General features: G+C 40.1%; 1 protein-coding gene across 3 annotated transcripts in view; it reads left to right on the top strand.

Moving 5' to 3' along the window:
• Positions 1–69: 69 nt before the first annotated feature.
• The window catches only part of mrpl11 (mitochondrial ribosomal protein L11), a 66279-nt gene continuing 53431 nt past the window's right edge, over positions 70–12917 (top strand). Inside the window, exon 1 of one of the 3 annotated variants that reach the window (XM_053879469.1) lies at positions 70–122. The gene's annotated coding sequence lies outside the window, so the exon portion shown is untranslated. Of the gene's footprint in view, positions 123–10783; positions 10885–12917 lie in introns of those variants that run through there. The other 2 variants (XM_053879470.1, XM_053879471.1) reach the window with 2 other exon arrangements.

Genomic DNA, 12917 nt, shown 5'->3' with positions numbered 1-12917 from the left:
CGGGTGTGGCCTGCCGTTTCCCCTCCACACCAGTAGGGGACGCGAGCGTGCTCGAAAGCCAAGTTATGACAGCCAACATGTCTGCGCCCTGAAGGAAGCAGCACTCTGCGTGAAGGAGGCAGGTGAGCTCTCTATTACGTCTCTGGGACGCTTTTGAAGTTTTAATATGAATTATGTTTCTTGCGACAAACTGTCTGTGTGCGGCATGTTGCTCGTTTTGTCTTTAAAGTCGATATGACCGCTGGCGCTGCTGTAACTGGAGTGTGTTGCAGGTTAAATGACTTTCATGACACACGGTTATTCATTTATATCACCGCATTTTCGTTTTTAAATGGGCGGTTTAAGTGTTTATTGTCTCGTCTTTCATGACGAGTTGTTGTGTTCTCTGGAAGGTATTTTAAATGTGTGGTGCAAATGCGATGTGAACTGGCTGTTGACTCTTTTGTGAGGGGAACGTTGTTGTGTGAACTAGCAGACATTGTGGCGCGTTTATATTCCCGGACAACAATGTTAAGAGCATAACTATAATTACTGCATATTGTAGCCCCAGATTAAAAACCAAAACGCCTTGAATTATTGAGCAAGATTTCGTTTTCTTAGCTCCAAAAGAAATCAACAATTTACCCATTGGTTGCTTGAGCGCTGCCTACACTCCCAGATGAGTTTGACTGGCGATTACATCATGGCCTCAGAGCTGGAGTTGCTGTCAAGCCTATACATTTACAAACACATCAACAAGCACATCCTCTGGCCCGACAGCATGGAAAAAACCCTCCAGCTGTATTAATTTCTACCAATGCTTTTGATCGATTTCAAATACTAGAGAAGCAGTGAGAGGGCCTGGCAAGTTAATTTCCCTATCACAGAATAGTCATTTTCATTCATTGCGTTTGACTTTATCCGTATAAATGGATACTTTTCTTTAGCATTTGGAAATGTCATTCATAGCCAAAAACTACAGTAGGCGTGCAGTCTATGGAAGTCAGAAGCTTATCTGCAGCACGCCTGGAATAAAATCATCTTCATTCATCATAAATTTTTTTTCCCCACTCCTGCAACGTTTCATACATTTTTAATCGAAATCCGTTTATAACTTCTCTTTCCAGAGAGACAGATAAACGGCGGCAAAACATTACCTCCTTGGTGGAAGTATTAATGCTCGCTCCGGCAGCCAAGCGATGCCTGACTTTCTGTCTGAAAAGGGGTTTGAATCTAATCAATATTCATGAAGTTGAACTTGAAAACCTTTGCAATGTTTAATATTTATTAAAATCGCTTGTAGATGTATATGTACTTGAGTCATCGTTGGAACATGCATTCAGTTTCACAGTTTGGTAAATCTCTGGGATGTGTACTCCAGTAATGGCAGGAGAAGTTAACACATGCTTTGTTGGTGATTGTCATTTCAAACATCAACTTGACATCCCCTGAGGTATTAGTGTTTCAAATTTGTGCAATTATTGAAGTCTTTAGATGAAACACTTACTCAGAGCAAGTAAAGTTTTACAATTCTATCTGTGCTAAATGAAAAGCGGCTCACTTTGAAAAGTAATGAAACCCTAAAACCCTCTGTCCAATTGCTTTTTAAAGAATAGACTCTGAAATAGACTGGTTATATTGAATTATGGCTTGAGTCGATTTCAGTGCCTTATGCTTCTTTTTTGGCAGTGGAAGCAACTTCATTTGGTTTGATTTAAATCTGTATTTTATTCACCTTTTCCCCAGCTATCTATGACAAGCTCTTTTGGACTGAAGTATTATTCATTCAAAGCAGGAGACACTTGATCTCATAACCGTGGATGATGCCAAATCGGAATAGATATCGATCTCCACATACTTCTCTCAGAACAATAAGGAAAGCGCAGTGCTGTGTCGCAGGTGTGGGTGTAGTGGACCTGATCAGGTTGTCATCTGTGCTCCTGGTTTTCCTGCCGCTGATTACAGTGCACACAGCAGGACTGGTTTTATTGTGGTGGCAGACTGCGATGGGCTTTACGAGATTTTTTTATGAAGATGCAGTTCTTGCCAGCGCATAGCAGCAGGTGTTGTGTTGTCGGCGTGTTATTTGCTTTTGATCACAATATAATCCACCCGCTCTCCACTGTGGTGTGAATAACAGATTGTACCACAAATCATGTAGTGTGACTACTGGGGCTCATCTTTTTTGGCTTTTGTTGTATGCATGTATTTGACGCTGCAGTTATAGTCCATTATGTTTTCTGGAAAAATGAAATGTAGCCGTGTGCATTTGGATAAATTCATAGATCTGAAATTGATGTTGAACTCTTCAATTTACCACTTCAATACTGTCAATACTGTTTTTGGGTTTCCAGCTCATAATTTAGAGATTAAATAGTGATGCACTTGTTCCTGAGCATTATACTTTTGTATAAATAGTTATATAACATTATTAATAAACAGATTTGAACAACGTCTTGAGTGTTGGTTGAGGTTGTCTCTGTTGCTCAAAAACGGCTATGATATCATACATTGAATAAAGGTGTCAACACTGACACCTTTATTCAATGTAAAGTGGTCAGTGTACAGCTTGTCTAACAATGTACATTTCTAGTCCTGTCAATATAACTCAACACACAGTCATTAATGTACAAACTGCTGGCAGCAAAAGTGAGTACCTTCCTCTATGAAGATGTTTTTGTGTGTCTGTGGCGACCAGCACTGCCTTAACTGTCTTGGGCACAGAGTTCCCTGTTGCTTCATGGGTTGCCACAGGTACTCCCTTTTGTTGCCAAGGCTTTTGACATTAATGGTTGTGTGGAGCTGTTCGGTATGTTTGGGGACATCAAATTTACGCTGTTGTGCAAGCTGCACGCTTTCCATCGATGTGTCCTCCCTATTGTCCAATAAAAAGATCCAATAAAATATTTCCAAAAATGTCAAGGATGGACTCACTTTTGTGGGATACACCTATTAGAATTCAACACAGTCTGTGTGTGAGACCACGTTAGTTTGGGAGGTGGTTCTCCCACATCGATAGAAACCAGCTGCCTCCTGGACGACTCTCTGATGAGGTGTTGCAGGCCTGTCCAACTGGCAGGAAGCCCAGGGGCAGACGCTGAACCAGACACTTTCAATTTGTCTGCCTCCTTGCTTAGACCTCTGCCCTGCTGTCTGACCTCTCGTAAGTACAATGAAATCGGCATAATCATATTGCCACTTCTGATGAAACATCCCCAATGACCTTGCAAGTAATCTATGGAAAATGATAATAACAATGCTGTTTCCTCCAATCTTGAGTGTTTTCACTCCCCTAATCGGCCTAAAATAAATGTTTTGGGAAATAAGTGAACAGTTTGATCATTTGTTCTTTGAAGGTCGAAACCTAAATTGCTCTATGGGCTGACATAAAAGTAGCTTGCTTAACACATTACTGCTCTCGGGGTTTGTTTGGTTTTTTTTTTTTTTCTATTATTCACAAGCGGTTTTCAGTGTTTACTATCGCAGCATCCATCTCAGTAAAGGATGATTTTGCTGGCTGCAGTGCTTGGCGGGGTGATGTGTGACCAAGTCTGGATTTTTGCAGAACATCTGTAGTTGCTGCTGTGTTGACTGTGAGAGAGTACAAGGCACTCTGGCAGCTTCATTATATTTTTATTGATGCACCAAAAACCCTTGTTCTGACAGTAGCAGGCCTCTGGGCTACTTGATAAATAAGTCGTTCTTGTGTTTACACCAGTGATTTTACGATTGTGTCGCTGCACAGGTGACTATTTTTAATGTCAGTGTGTTAACACTGGAGGCCAGGGCTTTAACTCATGCTGCATTATAAACATCTCTCTCCAGCTATTGAACTAATTCAAATTCATTCTGAACAAATTGCTTTGGATGCATTCATGAAAGTATCACCTTTTTTTAAAAGTTATACATGTGGAGTTTTTTTTGGCTGTTTGCTGTAATTCCGATGATAAAACACCCTCCAAGCATAATTCATTGCATAAAGAAAGTGGCTCCAAATGCTTGTGATTGGAGGATCTATGGCCTCTGCTCTGCAAGAGGTTTTAATTATGTATAATGCAAATATTTGCTTGCGTTATTGGTGTGGGAGGATGACCCTTGCAAAGATCGTGTAGTCAGTTCTGCATTATACTGTTAAGTGGATTTGTGCACATTAAAGTTTGTGCTAACATTTGTTTATAATATTCTCCATAGCAAAAACTCTCTACTCACTATGTTTACTGTTGGCCGTCTAACTCTAGTTAGAAGACTCACTGAACCTTGCTGAGGGACCACTGAGAGTCACAAAAATTGCTTGATATTGGCTGAATGAAAATTGATTCTACCCCTCCACCGCAGGGCTACAAGGTGTGCTTTCCCTCTCCGAAGAGTGTTTATGAAAGAGGAGGCGCAGTTTTCTGTGTAAAAGCCAAAGGTCACCAAGCCTCACTGACGCCACAGTTTTCACGATTCCGGGAATCAGGGTCTAAATGTTTGGTTCATTCGCAAAATCGGGTCATTCATCATTAAAAAAAAAAATGTTTCGTTTGGACATTGGCATTTGAAAACTGTGATCACAACCTGCACATGTAGTGAAAAGTGACTTTGAAGACCAGCAAGGTTGTGTGGTATGAGCCTGTTTTCCCAATCTGTTAGCTGCTGGAAAGTGGGTATCACAAAGGCTAATGAGGGTAGGGTCTCGCTCATGTGACAGCAAAGCTCAGTGGATGATGGAGATTAGGATGCCGAAACCTGAATCCACATTCAGGCTGCTAGCTGCAGCCAGGTTGGTGCCTTTATGATCTTAACATTAGATCAGGACTATGCTCAGGGGATATACAGCTTTTTTCTGTTTTTTTTTCTATAGTGATAAGATTGTGTCTCTGTGCTCTGCAGTGGTGGACGGTCAATAGAGGGCGCTGGGTTGCTCGAATTGGCGGTGACAGAAAATCAAGGCATGCTGTCCAGAATAATTCTCTGTGTGATATTTGGTGTAGCTTTTCTGCTGAGCTTGTGTGTTCGTGATGAGACAAGGAGCTCAGTTAACCCTTGCATATTTTACCTGGTGGATTTTGTAGCTGCTACTGCTACTTTGGGAGGCTACTAGTGGCATCCACTAAACATTAAGCCCATTATCCTGTACATTTATTATAGTTCCTCATTTTATTTGCTCTAATAGGCGATAAACAGAGGCACATCGAGAATCATTACTTGTTAAAATTGATGAGAAGTCTTAATGACCCTTTCCAGCAGCACTTAAGCTCTTGAAAACATTTGTTTCTGGCCCTCTGATGGTAGACCTGTGTTTTGTTTCTGGTCATCACTGATCATGTCGGTGAAGTAAGCTGTTCGAAGCATTTTGATTCTTTTCTCATGCTATCATGAAGTGAAGGAATGCTTTTGCACTGTCTAGGCAACTGCAGCAAAACGGAGGTGTTTGATTTATCCACCACAGTAGCTGATTTAGCCTGACCAGCTGTTCTTACGCACTTATTATGTTATGTGCATTTATTTTGTAAACATTGCCCACACAGCAGTTCCGAGTTGTTTACACTTAACTGAGCCATCGCCAAACTATGTTTTGTATTTTCATGACTCAGATCAACAATGCTGGTGTCATCTAGATGAACAACATGTCCGACACGTAATGGTAGCATATTCTGTTGTTTCTGTCTCCGAGTAAACGGGTGTTCAGATGGCACCACCATCTTGTAAATCAATTTGGTGGTCTCATGACAAAAGTAAGTACAGAGCACTGTTGAAAAAACAGCTAGGAGTCAATACTGCACGAGTCATGACTGTTAAAAATGAAACCAATCATTGCAGAAAATGTGAAAAGCCTTTTTAAGAGCACTATGGAGTTGCCTTGATGCTATGTGTACTTTAAACACATTTTAATAATCACATTTTTCTTCAGTCTATTTTGTGACAGATCCAGAAGTGAGTGAAACACTAGGTATCCTGTTGCATGGAGATGTTTTGTGTGGTCTTACACCAGGTTCTGACGCTGTGACTGCAGCCCATCTTCCCGTACTGCGTCTTAGCTCAAACTTTGAAGATGTGGCTCACACTGGTTTTCCCTTGCTTCCTTCTGTCACATGTGAATCATTTAAAGCTGCGACTGCAATGCAGTCGCTCTCAGGCTATTCATTATGTTTGTCTGTATTGACGCTTATTAAAAACCGTGGAGAATCGATCAGAGCCCAACACCTTCTGGTATGAGTCAACTTTGACTCTCAAGGCAATTGTCTGGCGTTAATTGGCTTTGTGCTCTTATTGTGAAAAAAAGAGACAGCGGGATTTCTTCACCGCATGAGAGCAGCATCTCTGTCTGATGTTCAGAAGTCAAAGCTGTTTTTTCAGTTTCCAGAAGAAAACACGCTTCAACCCAGATAGTGATCCCTCTTTGTTGCTGTTTGTTTCCGTGTTGATTTATTCCAAGTGCAGGCAGCGTCGAGCTTATTCCCTCTCGCCTCTCAAACATGTTCACGAGGCGGAAATGTAATTCGGAGGCTCCAGTAAAGAAAGTGGCCATGTGAGGATTGCAATAGAGGCTGCAGGATATGCTCACGGGGCATTTGGGGCGGGAATCGGCAGTGCTCCGGCTCATGGTCGTGTTTTCAAACTCTGTTACCTGCCTGATGGTATGTTGCCATGGTAATAGATTAAGTTGGAAAACTTTATTAATGGACTGGTTAGCATGTCTCTCCTCAGGGTCCTTGAGTGAACGTCCAGGCTGCTAAGTTGTCATTTTCCATTACACCTCTTTCCTGTGTCTTGGTATTAGGCCATGTTCCTCTAAGAATGTGAAGTGTTTCTGAGCAAGTGGCTGGCTTCCACTCATGATCACTGAATGCATGACTACTTGACTACCTTTTTCCATTTCTGATAGAGACAAAGGTTTTCATGTGTCAATGCAGACCTTTTCTGAATGAAACCAACCATTGTGGGCAAGGATGAATTCCGTTTCTGCTTTCATCTTTGGCTTTGAAAACTGGTTCCTGAGTCCAAAATCGCTGCACTACATTGGCGTTTCTCAGAAGTGTAGCTCACATTTCCTTTATGTCCATGGCTCGAAGTGGACTGACTGCTTCTGCTGCAGAAATGAGTCAGTAAAACCTTTTTAAGATTCCTTGTGACACTCTCCTAACTGTAGGGTTTTCGTTGTTCTTTGTGCTGGGGAAAATGAACAGCTTGGTGACTTCTTGGGATCCCCCTGTTAGAAAATGCAGATGTTTGTACAACAAAATATGGGACAGAGGAACTTAACAGTTGGATACATGCACTGATTCACCACTGGTAGAAAAGTGACCCATTTGCAAGAGGCCATTTTCCTTCCTCATACTTCATATCTTTTGAAAAAAGGGTCCTTTCAGCTCAAATTTATTCTGGTATCAGACAGGATATATATATATATAGTAGATTATTTGAGTTCTTGTTGTAATCGTTCCCCAAGCTGGTCCGTGGCGCTCACCAGACTCTGCGTGGTGCCTCCTATTCAGACAGGTTAAAACAGTGTTTTGTAATCCATTACTACCAAAGTTTCATTAGACTATTTTTGACTGCTCATGTATCATTTGTTAATTGAAAAACACACAGTAATAAAATGCATTTCAATCAGTAATATGGCTTCCATGAGTCAAGAATTATGTTGGCTCATTGCAAAAATAGTGGTCCATGTTGTGCTACGCTCTCACTCCGTTTGCATGAAAGGGGTTCAATGTTGTGGACAAAATTTCATACCTTGATATTGATACGGTACGATATGACTATGGGTTTTGTGAAAAGGTTTTTTTTTTTTTTAATCAAACATACTAGCACAATAATCGTGTCCACTTCCATGATGATATTTTTCCTACTTCTTTCAATGTTTCAGTAGATCACATAAGATTTCATCTCTAAAAAAAGAGATCATAATTCTGAAGGCGTGGTGTCTTATTTCGTATTTAAGTTGGTATGAATTTCTCCGGTGTAGTGATAATAACCATTAGCAGCACCTGAACTTGTCATGTAACTGTGGAAAAAACGTAAAAGGCGGAGCAGCTTCATGTTCCTGGTAAGCATATTTCAATATGGCGCCTGACTATGGAGCGTCTACCTCAATTCATGCAAATAGAGATCTAAGATTTCAAGCCAATAGGAATAGTAGGAATTGATGGTGGTGGAAAATATTCACAACATATACTTTGTTAGGAATTGTGTGTTTAAATATATAGCTAACCTCTTCATCGTAATATATTCTGATAAATGCAAATGTTGGATGCTAGCTTGCATGTAATTAGCGTAATTACATTGAATGTTTTTGTTACTTTGTTACTGCTTACAATACTGTCAGCGATGTAATATTTATGTTTAGCACGGCGTCCAAGTCTCAATGTTGTTGGAACAAGAAGTAACAGTTATTTATCATGCTTTGTTGCCTTAGCAGCTGCTGATTGGGATTTGGGGGAGAAAACTTTTCCTGAGATACTCATTTTTCTCACTGGCAATGCTGACATTTTGTTACGTAAGGTTGTTCTCTGCAAAAAGTTTCCTAGTTATTCAGCCTATAGTTCCTCATGGTGGGTGAGCTCAGCCAGCGATTTAAAGCGGGTCATACAAGTTCCTTTTTTCCACTCCCGGAGGATCATTCAGACTCTTCATGAGGTCTTGGTTTTATTTGACCGGCCTTTAGCACTTGGCATTCAGCGATCAATACTACCAGCTCTGGTGTTTGAAGGTATGAATACTAATGTGATGGAACGGCTCTTGCATATGCGCAGCTCTTGATAACTTTAGATCCCATCGTATCTCCTAATCTTCTCCTGTGGCTGAGTGAATTATTAAATCCCGTTCATTTGTTCTGTTTGGTCACCACGGTTCATCAGTTGCAATTTATCCGCCAATTGTCATTCCAAATACTGTTCAGCCTGAGCTGAGGCGACAGCCCCGCTGATGAAGGTCTCAGCACTTTGGTTTACTTTGCTGCTAACAGTATTTTTGACGTCTTTTGTATTCAAGGGCAGCAGTCCTTCATTGTGGCTTCTAATCATATTCCAACTTTTTTGCAGCGATGAGCAGAATCATGAAATTGCTTTTATAATATTGTTAGTTATTTTCCAGTGAAGACAGCAGCTTGTCTCCAGGGATTCTCCTTCCTATTTATTATAACCCAGCAACAAAGTCTCATGGCAACACTGGGCTTCACTGCCACCCCCAACTGCTGAAAATGAATTTGTCAAGTAATTTTCTTCAATGAAAATCGACATTTAAGGAAAAAGAGGTGGTGCAATCGCATTTCCCTGTTTGGGGTTAGTATTTTTCAAGATTCTTGAAATGTTTTTGTATTTTAGGATGGGATTGATGGGTTGTGTGTGGCAGAGTTGCTTGTTGTGTGATTAAAGAGGGCACAGGTTGCTCAATGAATATTGGACTTTTTATATGTCAGTAGGCATTCATTTTTGATTAGAGTGGCAAAAAAACCCCATTTTTTTCTGCTGACCCATGACCGGTCATTGGGAAGAGGGACATTCATCACAAGGACTCATTTTGGTGTTCATTTCCACTTCCAATTAAATTACTGTTCTCAAATCCACACTGGTTCAGTTTAATTTATGGAGAATATCATCTATAATTTGGCTTTATGGTCAAGTCAGCACCAGGATTGATTGTAAGACAGACAACTGCTGTGCTATCCCCTGAGGACACTATCAAAATAGAAATATTGTTAAATATAATCCAAAGTAAATCAGTACCAAACTGAATTTGGTTTCTGTTTTCGTGTCGTATCTCGAATTCCATGTATTCTCTCTTTTATTTTATGAAAGTTTTCTCTAATTTGTATACTTTTTTGTCCTTGATTGTATTGAAAAATGAATCTATACTTTGCATTATAACTTTCTGTTTCTGTCTTTTGACTAATATTTTCACGTTCTTTCATAATTTTGTGTTTTGTTTTTTTGCATAATAAAAACATTCTTAAGCTTTATTTTGCATTACTTATTCAATGATGACTGATAAATAAAATGATACAATAAGAAATTGAAATTTCATTCCGCTCATTCATTCATATGTTATCTGCTATTCAATCCCCAAATGCGGTTACCTGGCACCGACCGGACTAAGTAATGATGTCAGTGGCAGGATTATCAGTGCATATTGGCTGTACTTGTCAAGGTCAATGTTGCATTACTGATGCAGAGCTAACTGTTGTATGAGAGTAATAGACGTGGTGTTAGTGTAGAAAGAAACTGACTGATGCTGAGAGTAACACATTAGCTCTGTTTTCAGCCGTCTGTTGTTTTACTGTGAACTGACAAACATTTCCTTTAATGTGCAGTTCAAGTCTTTAAACATTTATTCAATGACAACCAGATGTGGTTTCTAGTGATTTCAAAAGGAATGAAGATGGATTTTATGAATGTCATTGGCTGAGTCTAGTAAGCACATTTCATTTCATGTAGAGGAAAGCACATCAAGGTTGTACGCCAGTTCTGTTTTTCTCTGCAGTATAACTTACAGAATATTCAAGCAATATTCCGAGAAGATTTAGAATGTCTTCTGTTCTTTGAAAGCATTCCTGTAAGCCTGAGGTAAAAAGGCGTAAAGAGAGTGAGGCTTTGTTGCTGTTGACAGTGTTTGTCGTCTTAATGAAGATTAAACCAGACCCTAATAGCTACAACAACAAACAGCGGTGGGCATCACTTTGCAATTAAATCCACGTCTTTTATAGCAACTTGATTAATTTCGGCAATCAAGGTCAGCTCCATCCCAGAAGTGTCTTCGCCGTCTAATTATTTGAAACAACAGAGAAGCTGTTTCGCTTCTGTGAGGAGTTTCTGGATCCTCGTAATGAATTGGTGATAAAATGTAATGGGTTTTAACATGGGGAGTGTCATTTTTGCATCCTCTCACTGGAGTTTATGTAGCTCTGCGTGTCATCATGACAAGGTGTGTTCTCCCTTCACTGACATGTTTACCTCAGACAATGTGATCTATAGGACAACCGATGGTAAAAAGACCAGTCGTGGTAAGAAACTTGTCTTGGGGAAGCTGCGTGAGGGGAATGATAGTGTACCTGTATATACTGTATAGTGTATGTGGAGCAACCTTAATAATGCTCAATGTAAGCTGTCAGCTGTGATAAATGCTGCTTTGGGGAAAGCCTTGTATTTGAGAAAAAAGCATTTCTGCTGTGGTGAGCGATACACAATGGTCACATTTAAACATCCACTAACCCTGTGGGGGAATCATTTTATTTTGCATTACACATTTTCTCTATTGTTTAATCAGCTTTCCCAGCATTTGTCAAATAGATCCCGTGTTTTCAGTCTGTATGCGGCTTTCTCCATAATTACCAAAGTTTCATTCAATGATGCGAGGCCGCTGGTGGGTGGCTTTCTTCTGCCGCCACGGACTGTGTCATAGCTTTCTTTCCACCTGCAAAAACAGAATCAGTCAGAAAAATGCAATTGCTGAACCCAGTTAGGAGTACAGAGGGTTTTTTTTCTTGTTAACATGGTCCGATTCACGAAATTCAATTTCTGCTTGTCGCTTTTTTGCGTTGATACTTTTGTGATTGTTGAACACTTCAGGTGTGAAATGTGTCACCTTATGAAGACTTCATTTTGGTTATTTTAGATATTACTGCTCTGTGATCAAGATAATTTTTGTGGTCATAGAGTTGGTTTGAGGTTACATGTTGTTGTACATGTTCCTCATGTCAACAGTCGTGGGGCACAGCCACGGCTTATATGAAAGCCGCTGTGCCATCAGTAAAATGATCTCTAAAAGATGAACTCTCTCAAGCGTATTGAAATGAAGTGCAAACATGAAACTAACTGACAACACGACGGATGGAGGTGCACTTGAATGTGATGATATTCAGCTTGTTTTTCACAGAAAACCCCCGAAAGAAACTGAAGTTCCTTGCTCTTTCCGACATATGATCTGAGAGACCATTGCTTATTGAGAGAGATTTTCTTCTCGTGATTATGTTTGATTTCATGATTTTATTGTTTTTATTGTCACCAAGTCAGTAAATGTCAAAACTTCCCCCACTGATTGATCCCCTCTATCACGTCTTTATTGGCTTCATTCCATTTCCCACTTTTTTTGCTGTGATACCACTGTTTGAAAAGAAATCCTGGCTGAAACCCTGTACCGTTTATAATTTCAGAAATTGTTTGTGAATAGTCATGGTCAATGAGAGTGAAGGCTCTGCTCAGAAGAGGTTCGCCTCTTGTGATGCCAAAATAGCAGCCACTCTAACCATTCAATATGTGAAGAACAGATCTATTACCAGTCTACAGAATAAAACAACAACCATGGTTGTCTGCACAGAACAGAAAAAAAGGGGAGAATAACCCCATCTTAGGTTTTCCTTGGTGTATTCCCAACCGCATAATCTTATTTAATGGATCAAGTGTGTCACTCCAAGTGGTTCTCGAGACCAAATCAGGCGTGAAACGGAATGAAGTGCTTTGGTAATTCTTAATCTTATGAGTTTAGTCAAAGAGGACAAAGTAGTGTGGCCATAAAATATCTGAACTAGCTCGGCGTAGCTGTGGATTATTTTTGCTTTAGAATATTCCACAAATAATTCTGTCAGGTAGTTGCTATAAACAAAACTATAACTAAAGGTGTTGTTTTTCATCAGTTGTTGCTGTCATGTCATTCAATTCTATTGTCCACTTGACACACCCACACAAAGAAACTTTTTTTAAGCGTTTAGAAGTGCAATATTTTACATCAATTGCGAGGCTCTGTCAAGTTTATTTGATGGGTGATTTTTTTTTCCTGTTATGTGTGCTGCACCAGCTAACAGGCTTTGCTTGCATACATACAGGTAACTATAATTTCCATTTACACTGGCATGACCAAGGGGGAATAGTGTGGTGAGTTAGTGCCGCTGCTGTCATTATGTGTCAGTATGTGTTATCACCCATGGGGCAATGAATGCTGAGAGATGTTATCAAACATCT

This window comes from Synchiropus splendidus, chromosome 11 (assembly GCF_027744825.2).
Source record: "Synchiropus splendidus isolate RoL2022-P1 chromosome 11, RoL_Sspl_1.0, whole genome shotgun sequence".
NCBI classification, from domain to species: Eukaryota; Metazoa; Chordata; class Actinopteri; order Syngnathiformes; family Callionymidae; genus Synchiropus; species Synchiropus splendidus.
Note: the sequence above shows the minus strand (reverse complement) of the source record. Positions and strands in the feature narration are given on the sequence as shown.